At 43.8% G+C, this 18718-nt stretch overlaps 1 protein-coding gene across 1 annotated transcript in view; it reads left to right on the forward strand.

Moving 5' to 3' along the window:
* The first annotated feature begins 316 nt into the window (after positions 1-316).
* The window catches only part of CUL1 (cullin 1), a 53062-nt gene continuing 34660 nt past the window's right edge, over positions 317-18718 (forward strand). The window contains exon 1 of the mRNA XM_075271255.1: positions 317-401. The gene's annotated coding sequence lies outside the window, so the exon portion shown is untranslated. The remainder of the gene's footprint in view (positions 402-18718) is intronic.

Consider the following 18718-nt stretch of genomic DNA (forward strand, 5'->3'; position numbering starts at 1 on the left):
TATGGGGTGATCTGTCACTCTGCAACTTTAGGATGACGTCAGAAACCTGCTGAGGTGCTTTATACCAGACTGTACAAAGAACAACCCTGATTTCACTCAAAGTAGATGTTGGAAGTGCGAATTTCTATTTGTATTTTACATTCCAGATGATCTCCTTTGCTGACGACTGTCACTAGCCAGGTAGGCTCAGCACCGCCCATAACACCCTCTTGTCCGGGCACTCGGCTCGCCATCTTGGTACACCTAACGTTACTTCCTATACCTAGCCATGTGCTGCCGAGGCCACGCCCAGTCCGCTCCCGCTTCCTCGAGCCGGTCACGTGACAGTGACGTCATGCTTTCGTAACTCGGTCCTTGCAGCGTCATAGAGGAGAAGAGATCCGCTCTGAGGCAGAATGCTGGTAAGCCGGGTGATATGCGGGTTATGTGTACGTATGTGATGACGTATAGCCGGGGACCCCAGTGTGTGGCTGCTATACACTGACTACATAGCGCTTACACTAGACTACAGTACTAATGTTGTGCTTGTTATTATGTGTCCAAGCCGCTGTACTGTGTTGTTATTGGTGTCGTATGAAGGCCCGTTCACATGTTGTGTTTTATAATGTCAATTCATAGTTCTGTAGCATCTGTGAGGAGTAAACAAATAGTCCAGCAGTGCTAGGCGAGAGGACTGCCATGTATAGGCTGAGAACCCATGTAGCTGAAGAATGGGGGTGCCTGGCCTCATTGCTAGGGCTCAGTGTGATCCTTCTCCTTTCATCTGGAGATATGGAAACAGATGATGGTGACTTCTTCTCTGTGTGTAATAGATGATCACCTGCACGCTCATTATTGGCGGGGTTGACCCCCACCAGTCTTTAGAAAATAAGAAAACCTTATGTTGTCTTCAAGACGTATAGTGTTGTACTGTATTACAGGATATGTATCTGGCCTGAATATATTATATATGGTATATACCGCCATCTTGTAATCTCTAAGGATAAATTCACACTAAACGGTTGAAATGGTCCAGGTTTCGTGACCCATTTGTTGTACCAGCCACCTATCTAATGGTTTATAAGGGTGTATTAACTGTTCTAATGGAAGAGGTTGGGGGGGGGACAGAAGGATCAGCCGTGTTGTATCCTAAACATGCCCTACAATTGTTCCTGCAGGAGATAAGTCAATGACCATATAAGGGCTAGTTCACATAGAGTTTTTTGACGCGGAACTCACCTGTCAAAACGGCTCCCATTGACTTCAATGGGAGCCACTTGCTTCTTTTTTCCACTAGCTAGTAGTGGAAAAAAGAAGCGCCATGACCTATCTTGCCACGGCTGGCTCAACTGCGGCGTCTGCGGTGCGAGACTCCCTCCCGATTAGGCCCATTTATTCGGGCTTAATCCGGAGCGGAATGCCACATCCAAAAAGCAATGTGGGAAAAACCATGTTGGAAACAGATTGCGGTTTTCCCACATTGCGTTTCATAGGAAGTGCGTACAGTTTTCCTCTGTGGACTTTCTGCCCCCTATTATACGTATATGGTATACGGCAATGTTTCCTCAGGTATATTTGACTTGCTGCATTTTTGAAACCTCAGCATTTTCACTGTGGATATTTTTCTGCAATGTGTGGACTGGATTAGCCAGAATCCCATTCACTTTACCACAGCCAAATTGCAGCATTTAGGCTAAAAGGGTTTTCTGGTACTAATCAATTGAGCTATCCTTAGTTTAGGACTTAGGCCCCTTGCAGATGACTCGTGGTGTGGGTCAGTGTGCTATTCTTGCATTTCACCAATAGCAGACTGACCCATTCTTTTCTATGGGCCCGTACACATGACCATGATTTTCACAGTTCCGAGTCTAAGCCGCAGCAGTTAGGACAGGTCTTCTGCAGATTCAGGTGAGTGTCACAGCCTTTTGAGTATTCGCCAAGCACATCAGCTGTATATTTGTGCTGCGGATGTGCTTGGCATTGCAACTCAGCCCAGTCATTTGAACGGGACTGAGCTGCAATCAGGCCATGTATCTTTCAGGCCGGGTCCCAACAGTCCAGAAACGCTGTGGGAAAAATGGCGTTGTTTTACAGTAACTGCAAAGTGGATGGGAGTCTTGCGAATCCCATGCTCATTTTGTGGTAAAAACCACAGCGCGAACACACTGCAATTTCCAAAACCGGTGTGTTAATTATATCTATGGAGACGCTGGTGGCTTCCCCGTAGATATAATTGTAACAGAAAGTCAGCGGAGGAAAACTCTGCAAACTTTCTGTTTGAAGCACTGCTGGAAGAACCGCAATGCGTTCCCACTGCGTTTTTTTCCACTGCTCTTTATAGCTGCAGGTCGTCCTGTGGGGCCTTAGCCTCAATGATAACTCCTGGAAGCCCCCTTTAAATGTTGTGTATAAGCCTAAGGCCACATTCAGGTGGCTTAAAGAGTAACTAATCTTTCAGACAACTTTTCAACTTTCAGGCAGTATTTGTGTCACTATTAAACTTTGTAATTTTGTACTTTATTTAAAAAAATATGTTGTTTCCTTTCTGTAAAATTCTGCATTTCCCTACTATTACCCTTGTGTGAAATTGAAAAGAAAATGAGGATGGGAGAGGGCCACTTCAAACAGTTACATTTTGGGCATTATAAACTGTACATACTTGCTTTTGTTAATTTCCTTTAGGATTGGGATATTTCTATGCAGCTACATACAGTATAAATATCCTAATTCTGTCTGTGTAAACTACAACCTTACTGTCCTATAAAAGATGGAGACCAAAAGCAAGTTTCTACGCTTTTTAATGCCCCATATGTTGAAGTGTCCCTCAGCTTCTTTATATTTCACCCTCGTCTCTACTCCATACACAGTGAGGAACAAGCAAAATATAAAGATATGCAAATGTTCATAGAAAGAAGCCAAAATCTGAGCAGGGCAACTATACAGAACATCATGCAGTAAACTTTAATGCACAAGGTCCTAATGTTCCTTGCACTAGGACTTTAGGTAAATGAAGGTTGCTTGATAGCATATTTTAGGTTATTGTCTAAATCCCTGGTGGTCTATAGCACTGAAGGCGTTAATGCATGCTTGGCAGTTTATGGCAGTGTAGGTGTTAGTGTCAGCACCCTGGTAATTTAAAGCAGGAAAAGGGTTAATGTCAAAAAACCTGGTGGCATAGGACAGTGATGGAGCTGAAGGGGTTGTCCAGGGAGAGTTCAATACTTACTTCTCCTGAGTTCTATTGCAGACGAAGCATGAGTTTCTGGGATGGTTTTAACCGATGGTCATGTGATCAGAAGCTCCGCCTCCTCCTCATTTTTATATTGTGTTCACATGTATTCATCCAGCCCTCATAGTACAGGTAACTAGCAGTGAACAAGGGAGAGAAGGGAGGAGGTAGAGAAACTCAGGTGGCTGGTGCGGGCTCAGATCCAATGACCCCGGGCAGAACCAGCCTGAAAAAGAACCTGGGGAGAGTTAGTATTGAAACACTCCCAGGAGAACCCCAGTAAAGGGGTCATGCTGGGGTATAAAATGCTTACCAGTGTATTCTCAACACTGGGTGAGCTTATGAAAATTCTTAATTCCCAGAGCATGGTGGGGTTCAGGAAGCCTCTTCTTCTGGCATGCCTGCTTTTTGTGATGTTATTGACTCCTCTCTACTCTGGCTGCAGGTACATAAAGTAGAACGGAGTAGTTCATGTGCTGGGGAGGAAGAAGAGCTAGACCTCAGCCCACTCTGCAAATGTAAGGGGAGCTGAATATGTATTAGTAAGTAAGCTTATCCAGTGCAGAGGAATGCACTAGTAAGCTTTTTTTCCCCTCCATATCCCCGTTAATATCTGTATACCTTTTAGTTTAGGAAAGTGGTGGGATTAATTCAAGTCCAGACTTAAAGAGGATTTTTCATCAGATTGGGCACAGGCAGTTCTATATACTGCTGGAAAGCCGACAGTGCACTGAATTCAGCGCACTATCGGCTTTCCCGATTTGTGCCCCGGGCAAAGCGCTATCAGTCCCGGTACCGTAGCGCTTTACAGTCAGAAGGGCGTTCCTGACAGTCAGTCAGGAACGTCCTTCTCCACAGCAGCGCCTATCGCGCTGTATAGTGTGAGTGGGGAGGAACAGTGCTCGTCCATAGACGAGTATTATCAGGAGGGGAGGGGGGCGTTCCTCCCTGCTCACACTGTACAGCGTGATAGGCGCTGCTGTGTAGAAGGATGTTCCTGACTGACTGTCAGGAACGCCCTTCTGACTGTAAAGAGCTATGGTACCGGCACCGCTAGCTCTTCACCCGGGGGCACAGATCAGGAAAGCCGATAGTGCGCTGAATTCATTGCACTGTCGGCTTTCCAGCAGTATATGGAACTGCCTGTGCCCAATCTGATGAAAGGTCCTCTTTAAACAGATAAGAATCTACTGTAGAGTACATCTTGGACTGCGGCTTCCTTAAGCTCTTTTGACTGGGCAAAACTATGAATTGGGGTGCCAGCTCTTTTCCTCATTTAGGGGTCCACTATTGATTTAGAAGTTTTCACCTCTCCATTTAATAGGTAATATCTTTATAACAGTAAAATCACCTATAATTTGAAAATCTGTGGTGATGTAGGGTTTTGAAGACTTTAATGTCCTCATCATGGTGGTCTACAGCAATCAAATAGTTAATGATGTGGAGTTGGGGAATGGTTAGTGCTGAATACCTGGGGTCCAGTGGTTATTTGCCCCACCAGGCCTTGTATTCGTTCTAACAGTAGACTGAACACTGGTAGTTTCCGTCACTGATCGAGAAGAGTGCAGAGAGGCACTAGAGAGGACTGTGCACCAGCGCTACAGGAGAGTCATTTGTGCAGATGAAAAGGATGTGGAAATAAGCCCTAAATCTCGTTACTTCTATTTACAGAGAACGCATTTGTTTCTAACGCTAGTGTTGGGTTGTTTGCAGTCTGTAACTATGGAGACACAATTTAGTATAAGAGCTGTACGCAAGATCGCTAGGATATTTTTTCTCATTCAAGGTTTTATTACTTCTTTAAATGGGATTAAAAAATAAATCTTACAAAAATACAGAACAGAAGTCAACATAACAATCAAACAGCGTTTGTCAAGCAAACGTATAATAAAAGCAGTGAGGGAAAAAGAGAAAGGTGCGAAACAAAAGGTAGTAGGGAAGTGGAGAGCGACAGAGTCATAATGGAGAGAGAGAAAGCCGAGAAGCCCATGGTGGAGAGGAAGTAGGGGGAAAGGACCATAACACAGCCAAAAACCTTCAACACCGATAGGGCTAAGTAGGAAGATAGTAGGATATTTTTAATGAAAACTATTTGCAAATCAGTTTTTTTTTTTATTTTAGATACCTTGGAGAAATATGTTTAAAGGTTTTTTTTTTAAATGTCTATTGGTGCTATTAATGGGTCAATAAATGTACCTATATACTGTTTTTGTGTGTTCTGACTGATTTCTAGGTGGCTCTGGGGGCTCCCTGTCTCTCTAGCTATCCTATATGTCCTTCCCTACTTACTCAACCCAACTTCCGACACATATTACATACTTACCCTTCATGGCTTCTTCCTGTGAGACTGCCTCTGCTCCTCCTGTACTGTCTGCGCACTCCTCCAGCGACGCATCAACTCTACTGAGCATGTGTGGACGCACAGTAGAGGTGATTTACTGGTAACAGTGCGCACACACTGCTCGGAGAAGAGGAGCGCGCACCCTGCCAGTACAGAGGGAGGAGCTGTCTTGCCGGAAGAAGCCGTGGATGGGTAAGTATGAGTGGAGTGGATGGGGGGGAGTAGTAGTGATGATCCATTTCCAGAAATGGGGAAATGAATCGTCACACGTTAATCAGAAAATGTCCCTGGGTAAATATACATTTTTTTTTTTTTTAATTAATAATGTTATTTAGAAAGTAGGAGGGGGAGGGTGTTTAGAGTAGTGTACGGATTTCAAAATATCCCGGACAACCCCTTTTAAGGCGGGGCCCCCACATGGCGTTTTACAGTGACAACAAAGTGGATCCTATCTCCAATTTGCAATAAAATATACGCTCAACGGCCACTTTATTAGGTACACCATGCTAGTAACGGGTTGGACCCCCTTTTGCCTTCAGAACTGCCTCAATTCTTCGTGGCATAGATTCAACAAGGTGCTGGAAGCATTCCTCAGAGATTTTGGTCCATATTGACATGATGGCATCACACAGTTGCCGCAGATTTGTCGGCTGCACATCCATGATGCGAATCTCCCGTTCCACCACATCCCAAAGATGTTCTATTGGATTGAGATCTGGTGACTGTGGAGGCCATTGGAGTACAGTGAACTCATTGTCATGTTCAAGAAACCAGTCTGAGATGATTCCAGCTTTATGACATGGCGCATTATCCTGCTGAAAGTAGCCATCAGATGTTGGGTACATTGTGGTCATAAAGGGATGGACATGGTCAGCAACAATACTCAGGCAGGCTTTGGCGTTGCAACGATGCTCAATTGGTACCAAGGGGCCCAAAGAGTGCCAAGAAAATATTCCCCACACCATGACACCACCACCACCAGCCTGAACCGTTGATACAAGGCAGGATGGATCCATGCTTTCATGTTGTTGACGCCAAATTCTGACCCTACCATCCGAATGTCGCAGCAGAAATCGAGACTCATCAGACCAGGCAACGTTTTTCCAATCTTCACTTGTCCAATTTCGATGAGCTTGTGCAAATTGTAGCCTCAGTTTCCTGTTCTTAGCTGAAAGGAGTGGCACCCGGTGTGGTCTTCTGCTGCTGTAGCCCATCTGCCTCAAAGTTCGACGTACTGTGCGTTCAGAGATGCTCTTCTGGCTACCTTGGTTGTAATGGGTGGCTATTTGAGTCACTGTTGCCTTTCTATCAGATCGAACCAGTCTAGCCATTCTCCTCTGACCTCTGGCATCAACAACGCATTTCCGCCCACAGAACTGCCGCTCACTGGATGTTTTTTCTTTTTCGGACCATTCTCTGTAAACCCTAGAGATGGTTGTGCGTGAAAATCCCAGTAGATCAGCAGTTTCTGAAATACTCAGACCAGCCCTTCTGGCACCAACAACCATGCCACATTCAAAGGCACTCAAATCACCTTTCTTCCCCATACTGATGCTGGGTTTGAACTGCAGGAGATTGTCTTGACCATGTCTACATGCCTAAATGCACTGAGTTGCCACCATGTGATTGGCTGATTAGAAATTAAGTGTTAACGAGCAGTTGGACAGGTGTACCTAATAAAGTGGCCGGTGAGTGTACACCGTGGACACGCAATGATTTCCACACAGTTTTGGAAATCGCAGAATGTTGATTATACCTTCAGAAATGCTGGCGGTTTCCCTATAGATATAATTGAAGCAGAAAGTCCGCAGTCAAAAGCGCTGTATGATGTGTTGCCGCTGCGGTTTTTCTTGAAGCAAAAAAGTGCTGCGGGATGCCATATGGGTCTCAGACTCAAGGTGTTTACCCATGAATATGACCATATGTAAAGTATACCCCCGGTTATAAACAACTTTTGATAAATGAATAGTACAAGTGAAAATAAGAAACTTTGTACAATATCTTATCTTATTAAAGAAATATATTTTCTTCTCCACTTTTCAGACATTTATTTTCCCCATATTAGTCTATGAAGAGAGAAGGGTAGAAAATCCTTTTAATTGCTGCTAATGCACAGAACGAGGTAATAAATCATTTAATCAGCCAACAGGAGAATCCGACTTTCTAATTCCTTGCTCCACTAGTACTGGGGGGGCGTTCTTCACAACCATTATAACGGCACCGATATCTCCAGCCCTGGGGTACCTTACGGAAAGCTGACAGTGTGCTGAATTCAACGCACAGTTGGCTTTCTAGACATGAAAGGTCTTTAATAAGTGGCAAAGGAAACAGATAACCTTAATAAAATATTACAAAGTTTCATATTGTCACATTCACTATTCATTTCTGAGAAGTTGTATATAGCTGGAGATATATTTTAACTCCTTCCCAACATCCGCTGTAAAAGTATTGCAGATGTCAGGTATTCAGATATGAGCATCAGTGGCTGCCATTTTGGGGTGAGTCGTCAGCCTCCAGAGTGAGATCCGGGGCCAGTGATCCATGGCCATGACAGCCAGGAGGCTATTGAAGGGCTCCTAGGCATGCCTGGCATGGATTTCTGTTACAGGCTGCTTTACGCAGCTTGTAATAGAAGTGCCACAGTTTCACCTACTCCAGTCTTGTCCCTGACTTCTGAAATTCTTGGATAACACCTTTAAAAATAAAAACTTCAAGAGACTCAAATGATGCATGGTATTTTGTACTTGGTGATATGTCCTCTTTAAAAGGAGACATTTGTTTGATTGTGCCATTCCACCACTGATCCATCTGCTCTTCAGATATTGTCTATGGGTACATTACGACATGGTACCCCTTTTCTGTTGGGCTTTTGATGCTGGCCTTCTCTCCTGCTGCATACACGCCAGTTTATTTGAAATTCTGTGACATCAGAGCTTGAGGTCATCTGCATTTTGATAGATGTATGTAGTGGTAGGGGTTACAAAAGGAGTTTCATTATCTACTGACAGTATTACCTGTCCAGAAATTGAAAATATTATGCAGTGAGTGGACAGTAAATTCTTGAGTTTAATGTGTTAAACCAGGGGTAGGCAACGTACGGCTCTCCAGCTGTTGCAAAACTACAACTCCCAGCATGCATACTTGCTCTGCTGTTCTTGGAACTCCCATGGAAGTGAATGGAGCATGTTGGGAGTTGTAGTTTCACAGCAGCTGGAGAGCCGAAGGTTCCCTACCCCTGCGTTAGACGTAGGATAAATGGACAAGTATAAGGATCTGAGCATCTCCAGACAAGTGCCAAATTGTTATGGCTAGATAACCGGTCAGAGCATCACCAAAATGACAGCTGTTGTAAGATGTTTTGGTAGCTTCTAACAACTACATATCCAGATATGGGCCAAGGAAGGACAGCTAGTAAACTGGCAACAGGGTTATGGGCTCCCAGGACTCTTTGTGTCCTATTGAGGCCCAAACTTCCCTGCTCCCTCTCACACCAGTTTTCCTGCTATCACTTTTTCTCAGTTCCTGTGTTCTTCAGGAAGCTGGTGGACAGGATTTGACTGTTCGATGGAGAGGACTCTGTGGTACCTCACTAGATTTAGACATTGCATTTACCATGAGAGATGATTTATTATGATTACTAGCAATATAATATAAATGCAAATCAGATAATATGCATAATAAATGAATATGACATTGCACAAAGTTGGAGAGAACTCTAGGTTCACAATAGCGTTTGGGTCCTCAAGGGCACCCGAAAGACAGAGACCCTGTTTCAGACTGACCAATGGAATAGGTTTGTCAATACTTGATGGGAGAGGGGGGGGGCATTCACTGAAGGAGAGCAAGGTATTCTGTGGCTATTGGAAAAAATGGGGGGTGGGGGGTCCCTGCAAAGGCCCCGCAAGGAATGCTGGAAGAAGTGAAGGCAATGCTTGTGAAAGAATGGTAATACTGACTGCCAAGGATTGTGAGATTGATTTAAGATATAAACATTCCTCATCTTTATTATGCAGGTTAATCTTTACTATCAGTGGGTACAGTATTCAGACAAACACCAAAAACCTCAAGAAAAGGTGTTTGCAGAATAAGGCTCTGTTCACACTGTTTATGGAGCTAGAATAGGTGTGCGGAGTCATTTTCCAAAAGGAGAATGATGATGAGTCCTGCTGGACCCCATTGACTTTAATGGGGGTCTGTTACAGTATAGCTCAGAATACCAAAGTCAACCTGTATCCATAATAATGCATATGTCTGCCCTTCTCCAAAAAGATTAATACTCTATTAATAAAGTAAAACAAAATATCTGTCATGAAAATGACTCTACATAAAGCAGATGAAAATGATTCCCTATTACTTGAATATGCAGAAATCTTCAACTGTGTGAAAAACTTTCTTACTCAAAATTAAGGCAAGAGGAAACTCCTCATTGCACAAGCAAACTCCTCTGCCTTTTCATAGATGTGATAACATAGAAGTACCATTGTGTCAGCTTGTCCTGCCACGCGTGGATGTGATCTAGTACTGTATAAAATAAGGAAACACTAGGTAAAACATGAAGTATCTCTCTGTTTGCGTGCCTTGATCAGAGTATTTAACTTGTCGCAAATTTTGCAAACGTTTGGCACTTAAAGGTTGAAGTGTGCCGGAATGGTGAAAGGGAGCGCTGACCACTAGTCATGCCCACTTACATTCTGGCTGTGCTCAAGTTGAATGTGGAGCAAGAGGAAGATCCTGCAGTGTTTTCTTCCTGGTATAACTCCTTTTGGCTAAGGCCCCATGTTGCGGAAACGCAGCTTTTTTTGTTGCAGTCTTTTGAGTCAAAGCCAAGAGTGGATTGAGCAGAAGAGAGAAGTATAAGTACTTTATATGTATTTCCCATTCCTTTTGTAGCCATTCTTGGCTTTAGCTCAAAAAACCCGCAACAACAAAAAAAAGCAGCATTTCCGCAACGTGGGGCTTTAGCCTTAGGCTAAGACATCTTTTGCAGAAATGCAGCTTTTTTATGTTTCAGATTCTGTTGCAGTTTTTGAGCCAAAGTCAAGAATGGCTACAAAAGGAATGGAAAATATATCGGAAGTTCTTATACTCCTACCTTATCCTCATTTCACTCCTGGTTTTGGCTCAAGTAACCGCAGCAATATCTGCAACAAAAAAAGCTGAGCTTCTGCAATGTGGGGCCTCAGCCTTAGGCAGTTTGATGCATACTTTTTAATATATATTGGGGCACATTTATTAAAGCTGGCATTTCGTACACCAGACTTAATAATTGCCCCCATAGGTGCAAGGCTCAACTGAATAGAGATCTCAGACAGTCAGGAACTGTGTAGATTTCCTGTATACCTCAGACCAGACTACTGGCATCTCCTGCTCATCCCTCTGACATTCACAGAATATGGTGATCGAGGCGCAGAACGGGGATGTGGTGCACATTTGGTGCAATACAGGGTCTTGCGGCATAGCTGTACCACATTATCACACATCTACACCAGAAAACGTTATTCCCTCATTGCCCCTCAAAGCTGCTTTTTGTTCAGAAAACTTCTTTCATCAGTTCTGATCTCATTGAACAAGAAATAGCACATGGAATATACTTTTTGCACCTTGTCATTATGATAGTCTGTATGATAGCCCAGAGCTGCAATCACAATTCTGCAGGGCTTTTCATAAGTTTTGGCTGCACATTCACAGATTTGTGAAGGAAAACTCTATAACTTTTTCTATAGACACCTGGATCATTAGCCCATAACAAAAACTGCATTGTGTGAACCTACCAAGAGATGTGAGGCTCCCATAGCCTTGTGAAGGCCTCTGTATATAGTAGCTGGACTATATTTTAAACTAGTGGTTCGTTGACATTCTGCAGGCGCGGTGCTATGCCTTAGTTCATTAATTCCAGCAATCACACTTGTTTACATGAGTCTATGCGCCTGTTCCATATTTCATTGCGTTGTGTCTGATTGTCATATGTTCTAATGGTGAGCTATGTTTGGCTTTTATAAGAACACCTTGTTCCACTTATACAAGCTGATTCTGTCCATTGACTGCTAGTAATCCTAAAAAGTTAGTAGTGTTTGTAAACTGTGTTGTCAAAGATATATGACTATATTCTGTATAAGCATCAGTAGTCAGATAAACTCTGAAAGGTAACCTAATGACCTAAGGGGAACCTGTCAAATGAATTAGGACTCTGAATCATAAAATAAACACCTTAAAGGGGTATTCCCACGTTGCATACTCTCCAGTCTTCACTGCTGTAAAATCTTCTATCTTCCTGGTTTCTTGTGTCATTTGGTGGGCAGGGTTTCATATGTAACCTGCCATTTAGCTCTGCCCCCAATTAGTGCGTAGCTCCGCCCACCACATAGCGTGATCCTATGGGGCGGCTGAAGGGCCTGTGATATCATCAAATGTCCTCAAAAAACACTATATGTACAATATTGGACTATGAAGTACAGGCAGGAGCAACTCCATTCTGTGTTGCATACAGAGACTGCCTGTCTCTGCCATAATGAACACAATTGAATTAGCTAGCCTGATAACTGGGAGAACAGAAGACGAGTTCAGAAATGAAAGCAGCTCCTTTCCCCTATCTGAGTGCAGGAAGCTAGGTCACGTGGTGCAGACACAGGAATAGCTAGATACACAGGCTGGCTACCGTGCACTTAGCCCCACCCCCTCTCCCCTGAGAGCAGCAGATACATCACTTGATTTTTGAGCAGATAAGTCAAGGGCTGTGTCAACAATGAATTGAATAAAGTAAGATAGTGGACAAACAAAGCAGTTTTGCTGAAGCAGTGTATTTAGGAAAAGTCTTACATCCACATTAACAAGCAGTATAGATAGGATCCTTGTGATGGGACAATCCCTTTAAGGCCTGGCCCCACAGAGCGTACACGCCGCAAGTTGATCAAGGTGTTTTACATTAACTGCAAAGTCAATGGGATTCTGGCTAATCCAATCCACACATTGCAGAAAATAATCTGCAGCAGAAATGCTGTGGTTTGAAAAAATCTTGCTGGTGGGTTCTCTATAGGTATAATGGAAGCAGAAAGTCCTGAGTTTCTGTGAAAAGCGCTGCGGGAAAAACCACAATGTCTTTACATACCAGTGCTTTCTGACCGTGGCCTTAGCCTAATACTTATTGGGTATGCTATGATATGAGTGCAGATCTTGCAGTGAAACTATGGTGTTGTGCCCTGAAAACAAGAGTCCTATAAGACCAGACTCCGCTCTTAATAAATATTAGGGTTTATTGGAACACTAAGCCATCGATCCATAAGGATATGCCGGTGGTTTACTGTCCCGAACTCGCCTTTATAGGGGCTGTCTATTATTGACACCCATTTTAGGCCATATATGAATGATATATGGAGGATCCTTGCTTGCATCCTCTTTCTACAAGGGAAAAGAATGATTAGCGAGTAAAGAGACATTGAACAAGGCTAACTGAATTCATAACCAATTTTGACTTACTGACTTCACAGGCCTGGTTAACTGTGTAGAAAAAGTACCCAGTTGTAACACAGACTTCAAATATCTTTCAAAGCAGATAACCCCCTATAAAAGCTGCTTCATGCTCTTCATTGTGTTCTGCATACCAACCATCGGTCCTATTATCGTCTGGAAGCCAGTGTGTAGTGAGAACTGCAGGCTTTGTACCTACTGTATATGTGGCCATAGCTCTACTACATCTGTTCATTCAAAAGGAAATCTATTAGCCCAGACAGGATATTTATGACGGCTTGATGCCAGCCACTGCTGATTGACAGGTTGCTCCCTATGCACAGTAATATAGAGAGAAAGTTGTCAATCAGCTGTAGTTAGATGGGGTAGTCCACAGCTTGTGAATACATTGGACTCCAACCTTAGATACTTCTGGCTTATCTTCAAAGTGGTAGAGTGCTTATTATTATTATTTTTTTTTGCAACTACAAGTAATGATTGTAGCATCCATGTAACTCCATATAACTTACATTAGTGAGGGCGTAGCAGGGCAACTCTTTATGTGAGGTTCTCATTTTTACTAGTTAACTGTGATTTTTACAGTTACTGTCCAAGGGAATACACTGGGGAGTTACTGTATATTTTGTGTCAGTTTTTGCCACAATATATGTGAAAAGTCACTAACTTGGTGCATGTTTTTTTTTTTCTCTGCCAAAAATTGTAACACTTAGTATATTTGTGCCCCGCCCCGCAACCTTTCCTAGAGGTGGGCATGGTGGATATTAGCAGGAGGGGTAGGGCCTCCCACAGCTGCTTATTAAATTAGACAAATCTTACTTTATCACATAGAGTTCAACACTTGCAAAGGAAATGTGCTAATGTGTGCGATTTTTGTTTTAGAAATAGAGGTAATTGATAGCTGCCATTGTCTGCAGCTTATACATTTGTATGATAGTAATCAATAAAATAACAAAAGTATGAATTATGCAATACATCAGACTCATGCTCTAAATGCCATGTGTTCATGATATGTTTAGTGCATATTTTAGAAGTTTGACAGTATGGTTAGACATAATATGAACAGTCATGTACACAAGTATATTGTAAAATTCCTTTAAGCTAGTTTTAACTGGGCCTTGATAGAATCTAGACTATATATTAAAATATAACGTATCATACTTTCAGTACTCTGTAATAAAATTATAAGGTGATGGAGATGATCATGAACTCCTTATGCTGGTGCTCTGAATGGTTTCGTGGCCCTAATAACATTAGAGGGGCAATCTGATAATATCAGATTCTCACCTATTCCTTGAATAAATGATAATTTAGAGATTATTTATAGAGATGAGCGAACACTGTTCGGATCAACCGATCCGAACAGCACGCACCCATGGAAATGAATGGAAGCACCTGTGACGCTGACTTTGCCGGCGGCCGGCCAGCGTCACAGGTGCTTCCATTCATTTCTATGGGTGCGTGCTGTTCGGATCGGCTGATCCGAACAGTGTTCGCTCATTTCTAATTATTTATAGAGCACCATTAATTCCACAGTGCTGTACATTAGAGGGTTTACATACAATACATAAAACAAGTACAATTTTATCTAGACTGTGAGGGTAGAGGGATAGAGACAGAAGGCGAGTAGAAGCTGTTTAGGTGGTGGTGTGGTGATAGTAGTGTTATTGGAGGTTGTAGCCCTTCCTGAATAGGTGAGTCTTCTAAGTTCTTGAAGCTTGTGATTGTGGGGGACAGTCTTATGTGTCATGGTAGCGAGTTCCCTAGTATGTGAAATACATGGGAGGGGACAAGTCTTGGAGGCGGTGGGGAAGGAAAGGATTCCATGAATGTGCTTTAGTTGGAGGCAGCAGGAGGTGTTGAGGGCTTGGATGTGTGACTTGAAGAATAAGTCAGTCAAAGGTCATCCCAAGGCAATGAACCTGTGGGACTGGGGTAAGTGTGGTACCTTTAAATTTGACAGATGGGTCAGGTAGGAGGGCCGTGCAAGGTGGCCAAGAGTATAGATGGAGAACAGGGGGCTCCCAGGACCGAGCCTTGGAGGGTCACCTACAGAAAGAGGGTGTGGGAATGGGAGACACTGAATGTGAGGTATGCGGAGATCCAGGAGAGGCCCAAGTTTGTGATGCCAAAGGATGAGAGAATTTGTAACAAGAGGGAGTGGTCAAACGTGAAGGCAGAGAAAGGGTAGTATCATCTACCGCTTGGTTTTGGCAGTTAGGTCGTGACTTTGGTTAGGGAGTGATGAGGTTGGAATCCTGACTGTAGTCTATCAAAGGGTAAGTGGGACCAGAGATAAGAAGATAGTTCAAAGTGAACGTCTTGTTCAAGGAGTTTTGAGGCATACTGGAGCGGTGAGATAGGGTGATAGTTGGCTGGATAGGACAAATTGCGGGAGGGTTTCTTAAAGATGGGGTGACAGTAGTGTTTAAAGACAGAAGGGAAAGTAACTCTGGTTAGAGCAGGAGTAAAGACTTCTGTGAGGTTGGAAATGAGCAATTGGGTCAGGTCAAGCGCACAGGTGGTGAGGTGGGATTCTGAAACTAGGCTGGTGCTTGGTTCTCGTGTTCCTTTATGGTGGTGGTCACACAGGTATAACTGTAACTAGTCATCTGGGTGGGACTGCTGGAGATAGCTGAATACTGTCTTCTCCAGTCCCATAGAGATAAATGCATTGAGGCCTGTGGAATCAGTAAGCCAACCCACCATGACACCTCTGTCTCTAGTCTCTGACCTCGTCTGTCAGTCATTTATGAGGACAGTCACAATTAGAGAAGCTCCAACAATTCATTACAATGTAGTGAGTGAATTCATAAAAAAGTAAATAAACTAATTAATAGAACAATATTAATAGTTGTATAATTAAAAATGTTTCACTTTGAAGCTGGTAACTTTTTGTGACTCCCCAGCCCTGGCAGCAGGCATGTGGGGGATATGAGCGCCCCTTCTGGTAACTGGACCCCACCAATGTAGTGAATATCTATCATATGTCGGTAGATAGATGATATTCAGGTATATGTCTAGTTTTTATTACGTATTAGACGTCATTGACGTCTAGCCACGTTGTGTACAGGAGGTAGACTGGGCTCCGCACTCCTCAGCTGTGGTGCGCAGTTCCGATCACTGCAGCACTGCACGTTGGGTACCGGAAGTGCCTCACTGAGGGCATTGTTCTGGGAAGCCGCTGGTCGCGCAGACTCTTTACAGAACAAGCGCGTGCTGTTTCCATGGTGTCTGGCCGTTCTAGCGCACCTGATTGGCTTTCGTACTTTATTCAGCCACGCCCACAACCGGACGTAATCAATTTCTTTACATGGTCCCACCCCTTGTTTTCCGGGTCGTGTGCGTGACGTTCTTGTGTATTTCCATTGGTTGGTGGCAGAGTAAAGGCGGACAGTGGGAGCGGAAGTGTAGGACTCCGTATTGTGGTTATTGAGTGGCTGCCTGCAGAATAGGGAGGGACTTCCGGCTGACAGTCCGGGCTCTCCCAGGGGGTTCTCTGCGCCTGCCGCCGAAAGACAGGTGAGGGATGTGGGGAACATGGCGACGTACGGGGGTTAAGGGTCGGGGGCGGTATGTGGTGTGTGTGGCGGCTGTGTGAGGTGTAGAGAGGTAGCGGCTGCTGTGCTCCGGTTACCGGCCCTGCGCCCCTCACAGGTATTGGCAGGACGGTGATGTCACCCCATCCATTCATTGTACGGACGGCGGGGTGTCCTGCGCTGCTTGTCGTCTGCTTGGTACCGGCTTTATGTGGGTATAATACATGGTGTAGAAGCGCCAGGTCTCTGTGTACAGCCAGCCTGTTTCCTGTCACTGTGTGCCTGGCATCACCACATTAGTGGCATCTCTGCTGTGCCCGGTCCTATCACAATAGATGCCTTTCATGTCAGTGAGTGCCCAGCAGGTGAGACACTGCTTACACTGACCTTCATCATGTATTGTGCTGTACAGATGGCATCAGAGGGCTTTCTGTCCTGGTAGATTCACCTGATCCTGACACAGCTTTGTAATGGCTTGTTATGGAGTTGCAAAAACTAACATGGGATGGAATTTTTTTTAAAAAAAAATGACCTCTCCAATCTGCCATCTCACTGCCCCCAGTCTGTCCAGTCTCTACTTACTTCCTGCAGTGGTGATGTGTTGTACATGTACACTTCATCACATTGGCTAATCTCTGGTCTCAGCTGTGATGTCAGCATGTATGTCATATGACTACTAAATCCAGTGACTGGCAGCAGCTGTCACTCATCTATGTATGTCACATGACTCCTACAGCCAGTGACTGGCAGCAGCTGTCACGCATGTAGATATGGCATGTTGTCACTACAGGAAGTGAGCAGAGGTTAGTTGGGACCCCCAAATCCATGAGTTTTAAGAGTCCGTGTCAGAGGTTTGTATGAAGAGACTGTTGCAGTTTGTGTTAAATATTGTGGATGAAATATTCTTGTTTGCAGGACTTTCTCATCTGGCAAAATGACATACTGTAAAAGAAACCCAAATGATCCCCATTATTTCCATTATCTGCTTGTCATATTACATATCCGTCCACATAAGTATTTCCAGTTTTCTCGTTCCATAAATGGCCAGAAAGCGGAAAAAACCCTAACAGCGATGCAGGCATGGACTTATTTCATCTCCTTCCTTGTCAGATTTCTGTAAATCACTTCAAACAAGGACATTTATTAAAGGGGTTTCCCAGGGAGGTTAGAATAATTTGCCTTATCGGGCGGACTCATTCTGATAGACCTCGGCATCTGGCCAGGTTCCAACCCCCTGGGTCATGTGATCTGTACCAGTGTTCCAACTCCCAGGTGGCTCTGTCTTTCTCTTTCACTGATCATGTGACTTGGTGGTCTTAATCAGAAAAGAACCCCCAAGAGCCATGATCAAGAGTCTGTGGGATCAAGTAAGTGACTCTAACTCCCCAGACCATCTCTTTAAATGTAGGTGTGTTTACATTCACTAAATGTAGCTGCATGGTTTCCATTGTGGGGGTGTTTCAGTTGTTTCTTGTTGAGAACTATGTCCTTCATCAACTGATTTGTTGAGGTGGAGCATGAGAACTGTCACAGATTAGGTGCTCCGTGTTCACCTGTAGATGTATTAGGGGTCAGCACACAGCCCCATAGATATTACCGGATCAATACCCATGGCTCTTGTTTTAAAGGGAGTTTACCACCTCTGCCAAGCATTTACAACTGCCACAACTGTCTTATTGAGAACAATAGAGGGATAAACAACAGAACTCTGTTATATATCTGTCTTTACTAGTCTTGGAGAAAAACGGTTTGAATTCTTATACAAATGAGGCAGTTGTTACATGGGGGAAGCGCTTAAACCCGGGAAGAACTGCTCTGAATACTCAACTAGGATAGGTGATTTGGTGGTGCAGGCAAGAGATGGGTCAGAATGCCAAGAACAGTGATCTAGGGAGCTGAATGGGCTGAGCTGAAATGCCTTGAATGGGACTGAGCTGTGATCAGGCTATGTGACTGATGAATGCGATGTCACATGACTTGGGAAGCAAACATGACCAGAGCTTCAACAAGCTGATCCATGGGGGTTCCAGATGTCAGACCCCCACGGATCTTCAATATCTTTAGAATAGATCATCAATTAAAAATTTCCAGAAAACCCTTTAATCTCATGGCTGTGGATTTAGTAGGACAAAACACTGAACTCTTATTATTCATTTTATTTTTTTTTCT

The sequence above is a fragment of the Leptodactylus fuscus genome, chromosome 4 (genome assembly GCF_031893055.1).
Source record: "Leptodactylus fuscus isolate aLepFus1 chromosome 4, aLepFus1.hap2, whole genome shotgun sequence".
Classification (NCBI taxonomy): Eukaryota; Metazoa; Chordata; class Amphibia; order Anura; family Leptodactylidae; genus Leptodactylus; species Leptodactylus fuscus.